This window comes from Apteryx rowi, unplaced genomic scaffold (genome assembly GCF_003343035.1).
Source record: "Apteryx rowi isolate R43461 unplaced genomic scaffold, aptRow1 scaffold_18, whole genome shotgun sequence".
Classification (NCBI taxonomy): domain Eukaryota; kingdom Metazoa; phylum Chordata; class Aves; order Apterygiformes; family Apterygidae; genus Apteryx; species Apteryx rowi.
The window spans coordinates 1,553,634-1,567,361 of NW_020448085.1; positions in this window are offsets into that span (position 1 = coordinate 1,553,634).

The following is a 13,728-nucleotide window of genomic DNA, read 5'->3' on the forward strand; positions in this document are numbered from 1 at the left end:
GATGCTGCCGGTGCACCGCGAGCGCTGCCCACAGGCTTCTGCCCTCTCCTCCAGCTCTTTTTGATTTCAGACCAGTTCATGAGACACAGAGAACCGGCTATCTGGAAAAATAAAAAGCGAGAGAGAAAACATTCCTCTTTCTAAGAGAATGAAAGGAGAGTTTCTGTTGCTTAGCAAATTTTTAACCAGTTGCTGTTGCCAGCTCTCCGAGCCGGAGCAGCCTCTCCCAAGCGCGCTGGCTGACCCCTGCCCGAGGCTCGGCAGGGACCGCAGGGCCCCTCCGCACCGCAGCCCGCGTCGGCGAGGAGTCGCGAGGGATGCACCTCTCCCGCCACGCCGCGGCTCCCGGCTTCACCCCGCGCCGCGGCACGCCGATCCCACCACTCTGTGCCGAGGCTCCCAGCAGAAATGCTCCACACGGCCACAGACCGACCAAGACAGACCAAGGTGCAAAAACACGTTAGGAGATGAAGAACAGCTTTAAGGAGATCCCAGAGAGAAGAGGAAGAAATCACCATCATCATCATCATCACATGCAAAGAACCAGGCATGCCAACAGCAGTCTGTAACCCAGCCTGAAGTCTGGGGACCCAGAGGGGCAGGGGAAAGGGGCGCACACCACCAGAGAGAAATTCTGGCAAGTGTACGGGTCGTAACTGTAACTGTATTAATATTGAGACTTTTCCTATAATAGTGTTCTTTATTTTCTTTTGCTTTATTTTTCTACAATTATTAAAGCTGACTAAAATAATTCTTTGACTGAAAAGCTAAGGTTTCAATTACACTAACAAATTCTTAGTTTTACATGCAAGGTGCACTTCTTTGCTATGAAACTATATCATTAAATTGAAATTGTCCTGGTTTGAAGCATGGAAACATACAGCTTAACACTAGCTAATAAAAATCCAGCTGCCAAACAAACAAACAAACAAACAATAAATAAAGCCGTCTCAAAGACCTATAAGGATAAATTGAAGGAGCAGGGGATGATCTGGTCTGCCACTGGGAAACCTACTTGATGACGGAGTGAAATGAGGCAGCTGTTTTTTGATAGTCTATATCCATAAGAAGTGTTTGGAGATTTCTGTGGGTCCATCATTTGCCTTTTTAGCAACACCAAGTCAGAAGCTTCCAAACATTTCTGAGGGCCAGAGAACTTCAGTGAACGTTCTCGCACCTTTCTCTAGCCACCACGACCTGCACTGAGTCCCTCCAAGATTTTTTAAGTAGCACCCAGGGACCTTTTGTCATCGTCACACCGTGCTGCAGTGCGTACAGATCATCTGAAACGTGCCAAGGTGGGCGGTCACGCCTGGTTAGCGCCCGTCAGGGTGGCACTGCTCTCTGCCAGCATGCCATCGCGTGCAAGATCAAAACTCTACTGAGCTCAAGATTTCACCATCTCCTGTGAGAGAAGATGCAACAACTGTTTTAGGAGGGAAGTAGGTCAGACACAACAGCATGAGGCTTTACTACCATGATAGCTTGTTACATGCCAGAAGGTACATTTTGTGGCCTTCATCCTTATATACTTGTATTTTAAAATTACATCCAGCCATGTGATAACATATTGCTTCTCTTTCTAACTAGGCAGGTAGTAATATACCAGATGCTCCAGGAAGGCAACATCACTCTCAAGAGATCCTCAAGTCAGGTAAGAGTTGTTTGCTTTACTGAACATCTAGTTACTGATTTTGCTCTCATTTATAGTAAATTGTCAATCAGCTCTACAGGCTTCCTTCTGTAGATTTTCACAAAGCTGGAATTCAACATGTATGCATTTGTTTTTTTCCCCCAGCACCTATTTTTTGGAAATACTTCTTCCAAAAAAAGCAACAACACTCAAGTACCTAATCGCATCCTTTTTCTCCCCTAATGAGCCATTATAATAAATAGGAATTTTTTCAAAGAAAACTTTTTTGCTCTTAGTAAGGGCACAGTAGCAGAACAGGATCTATTAAAAGATTTATTACTTTACCTCTACAGGCCGAAAGCAAATTCTCATAGTAGTTAGCTTTGCCAGATCTCAGAAGCTAGAGGGCCTCCCTTCCATTTTGATGGAAATATATTTTTCATGACATGAAAGCCAGGGAATAATAGTGCTGAGAAATAGTGAATAATAATGCTGAGAAACCGGATGGAATAGGTGAGACTTAAAGATTCAGGATCATCTTGAATTTCATGTAAATAAAGCACAGCCAATATTGGAGTGTTGGAAAGCAACTTGCCTAGTTCAGTCTGTAGCAAATACAGCTAGTCAAAAACAGACAAACCAAATGCAACGTTCACTTAACGCCACCAACAGGGAACAAAAAGCCAGGTGTCTTCAGCCCTGAGCAATAAGGGGTGCTTCTGCCCATTCAAGCAATCCTGCACGGGTCTCCTGCAACCAGGAGGTGAGGTCTCATCACTCTGCTCTGGCCTTCCTCCTTCAACGCAGYGAGCAGATCACCACCGCCTTTGCACGTAGGCATGCATGAGCGCACACGTTTGTGTACTCAACAGAAAGAAAAAGGATCGATGTATTGTTCTGACTATTTGAGGCAGCATAGCGAAAGCCGAAAATAAAACTAAATTATTGTCTGTTGGTTTGTATTTGTTTTAGTAATAAAACAGAACAGAAGTACACAAAGCAGATCTAATGCTTGCCCTAAGGACCTTACATCCTAAATTAGATAGCTGATGGAGTTCAGAAAGGGAATACTTCAGATTGCTAGTGACAACTTCAGCAAAACACAAGGAAGATATGTTTCTCTCTCTCTCTGGTTGGAGTATTTCTTCTGCAAAAAGGAGTACATTTCCAGAAAAAAATAAAAGAGAATAGGAGGGAGATGAAAAGTAGGCAAAGCAGTGAGCCGAAGGGCAACATGGAGAAAGGAACAAAGCGAAGAGAGGAAGGAGGCTGCAAGGGGAACTGTAAGAGGGGTGATACTGGCAGATCTTTAGCAGCAGGAGAGTGAGGAGGAGGGAACGAAAGCAGACAGATGGGCAGTACTGAAATTGTGCAGAATCCTGTAAAGGTGAAGAAAAGAAACTTCAACTAGGCAGAAGGTGAGGGACCGAGAGATGATCAGAAAAGAATGGCATGATTGGCAGGCCCAAATAGAAAGGTGACAAACAATAGCAATGTGAGCCCATCTGGTGTAGGGCACCAAAGTCAAGCAGAGACCAGGAAGCAGGAATAGGAAAAAGCTGTGCTATTTCATACAACACAAGGCTTCTGCAAGGAATTGTCACTAAAAGACGGGCTTTAGTGATAGGGAAACAGAAGAAACTGATAAGATTTCATAAGAGCATTCATCTGCGAGGGGAAAAAGGAGTGGGGTCAGTCCTGTAAAAAACCAGCGTGCTCAGATGAAGAGGTGGATCTGACAAAGCCAAGGACAAACAGGAGGAGGCTGCATGCGGATGAGCACTTTGAGGTGAGACCTGCAACCTTTTGTTCTCCAGATGCCATTACAGCAATGCCAGAGGAATAAGAACTCGCATTTCGGTAATGAAAACCATCTATTTCCCCATGAAATCTCTTTGAAAATTGTGCAGAGACAAGTGGAGTCTTGCCTTTCAAAATTATAAAATAGATATATGAGAAACAGACACATACATGCAGTCAACATAGTTTGAAGTAGGAAACTACCTGGAGTATTAGCTGAAACCATAATGCTACGCAGACGACACAGTACCAGGACCACCACTACATGGTGGCAGCAACACCAAAAAACCCTTATTGTCATATGAAAGGTAGTATATTGATGTAAATGTAATGGATTAAGGCATCTGTCATGCCGAGAAGGAGATTAGGGGGTTTTAAAGGAATTTTGGTGGCGGGAGACAACAAAAGATCTTGAATTTGTTTTTGCTTTCCAGGAGCAGAGCAGGGGTAGAGTCGCTGTGAGCTGCCCCACACGGCGTGCCACCAAGGCTGATGGAGACCAGCTGCTGTAAGGGGAAAACGATAGGCTGGCCTCCAGGAACACATTCAGTCACCGGTGTCTGTGCCGACCCTGACAGCTGGGTTAGGGGTATTCACAGACTACACCCAGCTGTTAAAAACTCTGCAAGGAACATCAAGCAGCCAACACCAGGTGTCAGGGATATGGCACAAAGCCACACCTCAAATAATCTTTTAATCTTCATTTATAAGCATTTTGATAGTATCCACAGCTTCCACGAATATCACGGAAGAGGCACAGAGTTAAATTACCAGGCTCAAAGTAACACACATTTTAGTCAAACACAGGAAAAGATGCTGAGGAAACGTGTCCTGGTCTTGTTCGTGGTGACAAGGACATTCCTCCAAGCAGCTGGGACACGCAACGCTGGAGTTGGGCATGGGCGCGCTTCCTCGCTCCCTCATTCACACACACGTGCGCACCCTGCACTATTTGAACTTACCAAATAAGCAGGTTGACTGACAGGCGAGAATTCAATAGTGTTTTGTTCTCAGGAGCATTAAAGAGAGTATGTCAAAACTACATAAAGAATGTGAACAATAAATGTCAATCAGGGTTAACAGCCACTTTCACTTATATCTCATGATAATGGCCAAAGAGGCCTGGTTGAAAAGGCAATTTTTTATTATTATTTCCATGGATGACTGATAAAACTGACTCCAAACAATTGCATAGTCAGTGAGTTGGCTTTAGGAAGGAAAAGCAGGTAGAGAAGACATTCAAATGATCTTGGCTCTCTGCTTGGCTTTTACTCTTGCTTTAGTGCACTTGAAAGAAACGTGCCAAACTAACCACATATAATTCAGGTCACTGAACAGATGCACATACCAGTGTAAGTAATGTGGATAGGTAACCAGCTATTTTTGTTTCACGTTTCACTTATCACCACAGGGTCTTGCAAAAGAGAACAAGAGCAGCCATTAGACACCCTAAGGTAGGTTCAGCTTGTGTTAAGTTAAATCACATCAGGTGAAATATATGCTAAATAAAACCTGTATTCTGTTTGTACATTTGCACTGTTTCATTCTCACTGTGCTAAGACTGGACAACAGGCATAAACATTCACTGGGCCAGGGCCTGCCAAAAGACGCTCCAGAAAAGTCAGAATTCTTAATTTTCGAATCATTAATTGCATCATGCTTTAACCAAAATGACATACAAAATTCTTTGCATCTTTTCATAACTTTCAAATTAAGCATGACTTCCTTAGTGAAGGCTCATAATTTTATGTTCTCTATCATAGTCTTTGCTACTAGAAAAAAAAGTGATAGCATTATTCTGCTAAAACGTTTGCAGTTTGAAGCTAGATAAAACATCACATTAAAATGGAGATTAGCTTTACAAGTTCCTTTGAGAAAAAGTGAGCACCAGTCCTCCCATACTCATAATATTCTGTGCACTGAACAGCCAGGTTTAGGTCTCTGTTAAGTTTCAGGCCTGTAAATGCACATCTTCTGATGTGCTGCCCTTGAAATCTGCTTGCAGTAAAATAATACTTTGGTTTTGAGATAAAGATGTCTCCCAGTACATTAGCATCAGTCTAGAATATCGCCTGGGAATATTCGGATTCATTGGTGAGGTGCATTAAACTACACTCCAGTTTTGTGCAAGATGGAGCAGACTCTTTGCTGTGCACCAGACAAACAGGTTTTGAAGTTAAGATTTGGCATCTGCCTTGAATACCCAAGCAAAGGCAGATAATGTCCAGTACCCTGCTAGAGCAATTCCAGACAAGAGCAAGCTTAGTAAGAAATTTTAGATGTAAACGGAGCGGTAGTTTACCAGGATCTGTGCAAGCAATGCCGGGGAATCACATCGTCCCTATGGAAACCTCAAGCTCAGTGACATGTGCGATGATTATTACCAGCAGTTTATACACTAGAGTCACTCACCAAATGAAAATGAAGACTAAATTGCACCAGAAGGATCATGTTCCAGCTCATATTTACAAATACAGTGGGATTCTGGGAGACTGGCAAAGTGGTGTAACAGTATGATCTTGAAACTGGGACCTCCTCACCATGGGGCTCGTGACAAAACCATCTGGTCTCTAGCAGTTTTCTCAGAATAATTTAGATTCTTTCAGGTAGTTCCCAAGGAGTTAAAATCACTGGTATTTTATGCTTTATGCTACATATCAATACATGTTTTCAGGACTCAAAATCCTGAGATCATAATGAAGCCAAACTCCATTCCTGGAATTTGTCAGCGATCCTTTAAGTGAAGTCTCCAGCAAGAGCAGCGCTGGGTGCACGGCCGCCTCGCGCCCTCAGGCACCCACCGACCTCCACCCGCCGCACACAGTTAAGACACTCAAACATTCTTGACAAATTTGGAGCTGTCCTGCAGTTTGCATAGTGTCACCTCTCCTGGGGAATAACTGTAACATCCCTGTAGAGTGTTTCTCTCTGCAGTACCAATGTGCGGCCTCATCCATAACTCCATCTTAACTTAGTTTATGTGAGAGAATTTCCATTAAGGTCGCAGCAGATGAAGAATGATTCCAATAAAAGGAATATATGCCATTCATACAGTGCTGGCTACTGCACTGAATTATTATTAAAATTGTATAATAACTTTCATCTTGAACACTGAAGTGCTCCCAAAATACATATAAGCATCATCAGTGACGGCTATTTTCAAATTCTGCCCAATATACCAATCTGGTACTCTCTGGACTCGTTAACTAATTAAAAATATCCCGTTCCAAGATGCATTAGTGTTAGGGTGAAGGCAGCACCCCGGCAAACTGCTGTACTAATTCCACTGTTGGCAGGACACTGATGCGGGCAATAACCCCACCTAACTGAAATGGACCCAAAATTCAAATGCAGCTATTCCGTTCCAATTTTGCTTTTCTTAATTTAGCCAGTTGAGTGCATCTTCAGAACAAACTATCAACACATTTGGGAACTGCCACAATACGCCCCAAGCTTACTCTGAACAAGCGCTGCTGTGCGGAATACGATTTCTCTCAGGTGGAGCACGATCCTCAGCCCCAGAAGGGCCGAACACGAAGCATTCCCCTTGCTGCGTGAGCAGGGCCAAAGGCCAAATGCTCAGCTAGAAAAATATTACCTGTGTGCCACGCAGGTTTGGGAAGTTGTGCAGATCTCGCACACACACAACGTGGAGCTACGTTTTCACCCCTCGTGCATACCCCTAAAGGAGATGAGGACAAAAGAAAGCTTTCTGTTTGCAGGCTATATTGAAGAGGAATTACTCTGCCTGTAGGACGTACGGCTTTCCTACACGCACAAAACGGCCTCGTTACTTCTGGCCTGGCTGCTCCCGCGGTGCCCACAGCAGACCTTCCTCGCTCACGAGGAGCCCGGGAGCTTGCTCACGCTGCGTTAGTGCAAGTTGTGCACAAATTCTGCTGTTTGTGAAGGCAGGCTCATTTCAGTACGCAAACCGACTCCACGTACGCCAAGAGCGGGTTCTGATGGTCTCTGAGCAAACCAGGTATCTACCACAACAAAGAGATTATTAGCAATTTGTCGTCGGAGCTGTTTAGTGCTCTAGCAAGTGAACCAGTGTTTTAGCTGTCCTTGCTGGACAATGGATAAATGATTCATTTTCTTAGAGATTCCCTTTTCAGTAAAATCCCCGCTGCAAATCCCGAAGGTGTGGGAATTCTTGCATCCCTGCAGAGCAGCACCACGCAATGGTGACTGCCTCTCAGCAGAAGGAAAGATACACAAAGCTCTGTCATACACGAGCTGGGCATTAAAATGCTGGACAGCTATGGCATTGGCCGTTTTGGGGTGAGGATGATGAATAATTGATAGGGTACAAATCATGCAATTCCAGAAAGCTCTTGGTTTTCTTCTCAGGTCCCTTCAGTATGACTTATTCTTTGTTTCAGATTTAATTCTTACCAAAGGAATGACTGTAAAAAACTGAGTATCAACCTTATAGGGAACAAATCTTTAGCAATCCCTTTTTGTGAGGTGTGAAGACTGTCATCAGGATTTCGTTAATCTAGGGAACAGAGCCCTGTCACAAAACAGCCACCAGGAATCTCAGAGCGGCCGACGGATTCCCAGCTCGGAGGCTACGTTCCCAGCACCGGCCGCGGGATCCACAGGGTCCCGGGAACAGCCCTGAGCCCAGCCTGCGTCGCTCTGCCTCTGGGTGGCCTCTTCGCAGTTACAGAAGAAGCCAAAGTGAATTGGCACAGCCAGTTACTACATATTGCAAATAAATTAGTGTATGGATACAGAGAGAAAGACAGTATCAGTTTTAAATTTAATATACAAGTCCTAACTGGACAAACACACAGAAATATTACGGATGACGATACCACTTTCCCATTGACTTTCCAACTATAATACGATTTTAAAAACTGAAGTACCTTCTCTTCCCTCTTTGACGGGTCTAGATGAGAGGGTCTAATACCTTCCTATCCTTCCACATGGAAAGATCAGGAAATGTCCAAATTCACCTAAGAGCATGCAGGGGAAAAAAAAAAAAAAAAAAAGGAATAAAGCTCTACTGCTTCTGAGGACTGCGTTCCCGACCTTTTATCTTAGTGGAGTCACTGCCTTGGTTGCTACAAGATACAGCAGCAAGAAATACTCAAATAAAGTCATCCTTTGTCCCTGCTCTGGATATCAGAGCACTCCAGGAACATAAATCTGAGGCTCGCCTAACAATAACCGCGTACAATGAAACGCCTACGCCTACCAAAATGCACTGACCTTTCCTATCCTTCTAACACGTGGCCGACAATCTAAACAAAGAAGTGTCTTGCAATAACTAGGAACTATTTCCAATGACATAGGAAGAAAAAAAATGCTTTAGAAATTGAAAAGATCTCTGCCTGCACCAGGATTGGCCCAATTTTACCAGAATAAATTTGAGTGAAAGTCCCAATGACAGTATCATAAACCACTGAAATTTGAGCAAGTACTACCAAAAGTCAAGCACATGGTATAATGCTTTTTGGTATGAAACCTTAGCGCTCACTCTAAGCATACATTTGTGGATAACAGAATGATCTTTTGTTCTCCTAGTGACTTTTCTCCTCGCTTGTCATTCACATGACAATAAGGACTTGGATCCCAAACTGAAATTTAGATGCACTTTGCCAGACACCTCAGACATACATTACTACACATAGGACCATTGTTGTAGAAGCTGTAGGTAGCAAGATACATGCATATGCACACCTGCAGGCTTATCATAGTAAATAGAATATTTGCACAAATGCTCATAATAGTAGATACTGAACATGCAGGTCTGTATACACATTTAGACATTCACAGCGCTGCAAACATATCTACATGCAGTTAGTGCCTAGTCCAAAAAGTCCGAAGGAGTCTGAAGCCTGTATTTCAAGCTGAATTAAAAGTTTAACCTTTCTAGCTACACGGGGAATCTGCAGGATATGTGGATCCTACAAATGTTCTTTCAGCACTGAGCTACGTGCATCTTCTCTCCTGTGAGATTCCAGACATGATCTTTTGTCCTTTTTCTCTACCATGCCTCCTCTTCATTCAGCTCAGCGCAGGTGCTTGCCTCCTGCACGAGCCAGCTACCCTGCACATGCCCCCGCCTTCAGTGCCAGGATCTCTGCAGTTTCAAACAAAGCTCTCCTGGATTCATCCTGAAGCTGCAGGCTCCAGGTGATCAATACCCACGTGTCAGCCAGAGGARCCAAAGCAGTGGGGACAGTCTCGAACCCTGTGAAGAACCTGCTGAGCTCGACCTAGCGTTTACCTTCTGCATTGTAAAGAACCACCAAGTCCGCAGAGGGCTTCAGTAGGAAAATCACGCTCATCTCTAGCCTGTATGTCAGCTTAGTGGGATAGAGATTATAAAGCTACAACTTCATAAATATTATATCAGAAGTAAAAAATGCATAATGAAAAGCATTCCTCATAATTTTATTTCTTTCCATGCTGGCAAATATGCAAATCTTTCTGGCTTCCATTCCACACTAGTTAGAGAAGCGATACGCTATAAAGCTAAAACATAGGACTTGTATTCTGGTCGTTATATATCTATTCAAAAGCAATTTCTCTGTTGTTTCTTGATTACAGATATTTGCGAAAACTATTTTTCAAACCTTCTTATTACAGGCAACATAGCTATTCCAAGCATTTAAACTATGGCATTCCACAACCTTGCTTATGTTAATTGATATTAAATATATTAACACCACTTGGATTTGTGTAACCACTGAAATGATTGGTCCAGACAAAAGATGCAAATGAGATCAGCAGCAGCACATGCATTTAAAATTATTCCCTCAGTATAGGCAATCCAGCATTAATAAAATTTAGAAAGGGATGTCAGATATAAAATGTGCTGTGCTGTGCCGTGCCATGAATACATCTGAAAGTGGGCTCACAACTGCTTTGGAGATGAGGGGAAAAATCTCTCAATTGGATAAAGTTGCAGAAATTCATCCGCAGTGAAAGCAGTCTTAAATTGTTGCTGAGAAAAGCTATTTTCCACTAAGTGTTAACATAAGTTATCTCTGCAAGATGCTGCCAACAGCTCAGCAACGGGGGAAAGCAGGACTCCAACTCCAGAAAGCAAACTCTGGTTGGTGAACAAACCATTACAAGCAGCAAACTTGAAACCATTTTAAATAAATTCTCACGATTCCTCCTTATTTCACCTGTACCTTTACCAAATCTTTCCTTCTTTTCCTAATCAGCATCCCAATACCTGGTACTTGCTCTTCATCTTGTGCTCAACCTACAGGACCAGTCTACTGCCTCCTCAAGTCTGTATTCCTGGTGTTTCCTACGCCGTTCTCCGTGTCCGTGGTCAGACAGCAATAAAACCGGAATTCACCGTGTACCAAAGGCAGCTGAAGGAAGGACCGCAGGGCTGAGCCGCAGGGCAGCACCCGGCACGATGAGCTAGATGAACAAATCCGGTGGGTGTTTTGGTTAAGCCAAGCTCGCCTTTAGTCTTTCACACTCAGACGTGCCCACAAATGGTAAAAGCACATTAAATACTGACGTTGTGGGAGAAACTGCACGAGCGAGAGCAAGCAGGGAATGAAAGGAAAAACGGGAGAGGAGGATTCAAAACACTTCCTCTGTTGAACTGATTTGATCCTCTGGCTCACCTGAAGTTGCTYAAGCCCGGCTTGCCAAGAAGGGGAGGAACCAGGAACCCAGCTGCCTGTCCGGCAGGCTGCCTGCCCGCACCGCTGCCGAGTGCCGCAGCCTCCTTCCCTTTGGGCCCAGCCTGGCTGAGCTCCGTTTCCTCTAACGTTTCCTTCTGTCCTCACGGGAAGCTTCTGTCTTTCTGGCCTCTGTCCCCCACCTCGCCAGCTGAGCGCCAAGGTTAAGAATTCATCAAATCCTTCCGAGGAACGTATCTCTCTCTCTCGTCAATAAATTGCTTCTTGAAGCCCTGCTGAATTTTTCAGTGACCTCTTGCTCCTTTTGCACCTGAAAAAATTCTAGTTATTTATTTTACCTTCTTGTTCGGTCTTCTTTTCTTACTTCAGCTGTGCTTTGCAGCTTTTTCCCCACAATGTGCTCGATGTTCTCCTTTAATCTGCTGCGTGTTCTTGTGTAATTACATCTGATGTCCCCACTCACCTAGACCTTTCTAAGGCTGTTTCTGGAATCTGAATTTTCTTGGTGGTTTAAAAAATATAGAGATCAGAGCAATCCTTTTGGATGTGCGGTTACCTAAATTCAAAGGTACAGAGCAATTTTTTGGTAGAAATGTGAATATATTCAGTATCAAGAGGCATTATGCTTTGAATGCTTATTGCAATTCCATAAATCTAGTACTTTTAAAAGAGGTTTTAGCTGGCACTTGTGGCAACTGGGCCCTGAAGTCAAGAGAATAAGGCTTTACTGACAACTGCCTGTTTAAAATGGACGCGTTAGAAAACCAAACACTGGGATAAAAACAAGTCATATTATGAAATAAGTCATATAACGATATTTGATAATGATATTATCCAGAGAGGGCACTGCCAGCAGCGCGGGGCAGCACTGGCCGGACACCCCCAGCACATGCTCCTCACCATGCAGCAGCACCCGAGGACACGCAGGCTGCCGCGCGCCTCATCCGGGGACCTTCAGGACCAGGTCGTACGAGGGCATCTTCTCAAATTTAAGCCGTAAATCACAGCTTGTTCAAATTCGGCCCCAAAGGACACCAAAACTCCACCTCCGTTTCCATGTGGTGTTTCCTTAAACACAGTTTTCTTACCCTGCCAGGGACTGCAAACTGGAGCTCGAGGTAACACAACTCGCCAGCTGCCAATGTATTTTCACCACATGACTCAAACGTTCCTTTGCAGCATAGCAGCTCTCACGCGAGCTAAATAAATTCCATAGTAACAAATACAAGCGTGGACGGCTCAGGTTAACTCCACAGCGAAACCACAGCCCGCAGGATAACTTCCGTGGACATGCCCCAGGAAAGGAAATGGACAAAACTCTTCTTCGTGGGCAGGTGAGCGGGTCTTGGCATACGGGATGTCTTTCCTAAGGGAAAGGCCCTGAAAACATTGCCGAGAAGCTTAGGAGACGGGCATGCTCTTCCCTTCAGGAGAGGAAGGAACATCCATTTGCCTGGCAGAGAAGGGCCAAAGCCCTCAGAGCTGCCTCCTCCAGGCACACCAGGTCCTCGCCCAAGGGCTGCCCACCGCGCAAAGTACTGCCTTACCAGGGAACACCGTTTCGACCACCAGAAACACCGTAACAAGCCTTGGTTCCTCYGGATTGCACGTATCATCACATATTCCCTATCATTTTCTATTTAATGATGGCAACTCCAAAGAATTCTAGGAATTATTTTTATTGTAACATTTTCTAATTGTTTCCCTTGGGAGGTGGAAAGCCTTTAACTAGATGCAGCAGCATGGCTTTAGCGCTACTCTGAGGTAGCTAAAATGCAATTTCAGACGTACCACGATTATTTCCTGCAATTATTGCCTCCCTTTTATTTTTTGCCATTAATTTGATTTTCTTACAATCTAGTTAGTGCTATAGTCCGCATTTTTCCAACACTGATGGCTGTTGAACAAACCAGTAAAACAGACAAACTTAACCAGTCTTTTCTATAGTGTTAAAACTTATTGCAGATTTAAGTGCAAAATTTCTGGACTTTCCTGAGTTAAAGACAGTTCTAGCCTCAGGAATGCTGTGATCAATATATCAAATAGGGCAAGATTACTACCGTATAAGGACTGTAAACTCTGCTCGCATGTTTTTCAGAGTATAAAGATGCCACCTGCTTTTCCTCAAAGCACAGATTTCTTCAATTATTCTCAAAGAAAGAAATTCTCTTTTAATACAGTAGACATCTGTTGGGTCACTGCTTCTATCACCTATCTAGACCAGCCTGAAAGCATCAATAAGTAAACAACAGACCTGACCTTGTTTTCTTTAATGCACAAATGGAAACAACAACAAAGCCAGCCATATTTACAAAAATTAAAAATGCCATTTATCTCTGCGATAAACTGTCACAAAGTAAAACACACTTGATGTCAGCTCCAAAAACACCAGATATCTACTTTGCTACCTTCGCCAGGTTGTCTCTTCTATCCCTTTGTCTTTACAGCATCAGTTTTTAGCCAGGTAACATTATTTTTAGCCTGTTGTAGTAACGCACTAGAAAAGCTCGATGGTTCAGGACAGTTTTCTGCGGCACCACTTGCACCAGGAGTGCAGGTAAGGGGAACAGAGCACTTAACACGATCGAGACGCCTGTCTACAGAAACCAGGCCTGTAGCTCCTTTATTTTCTGCAACTCTGAAACAGCTGGGGATGGATCACGCTCC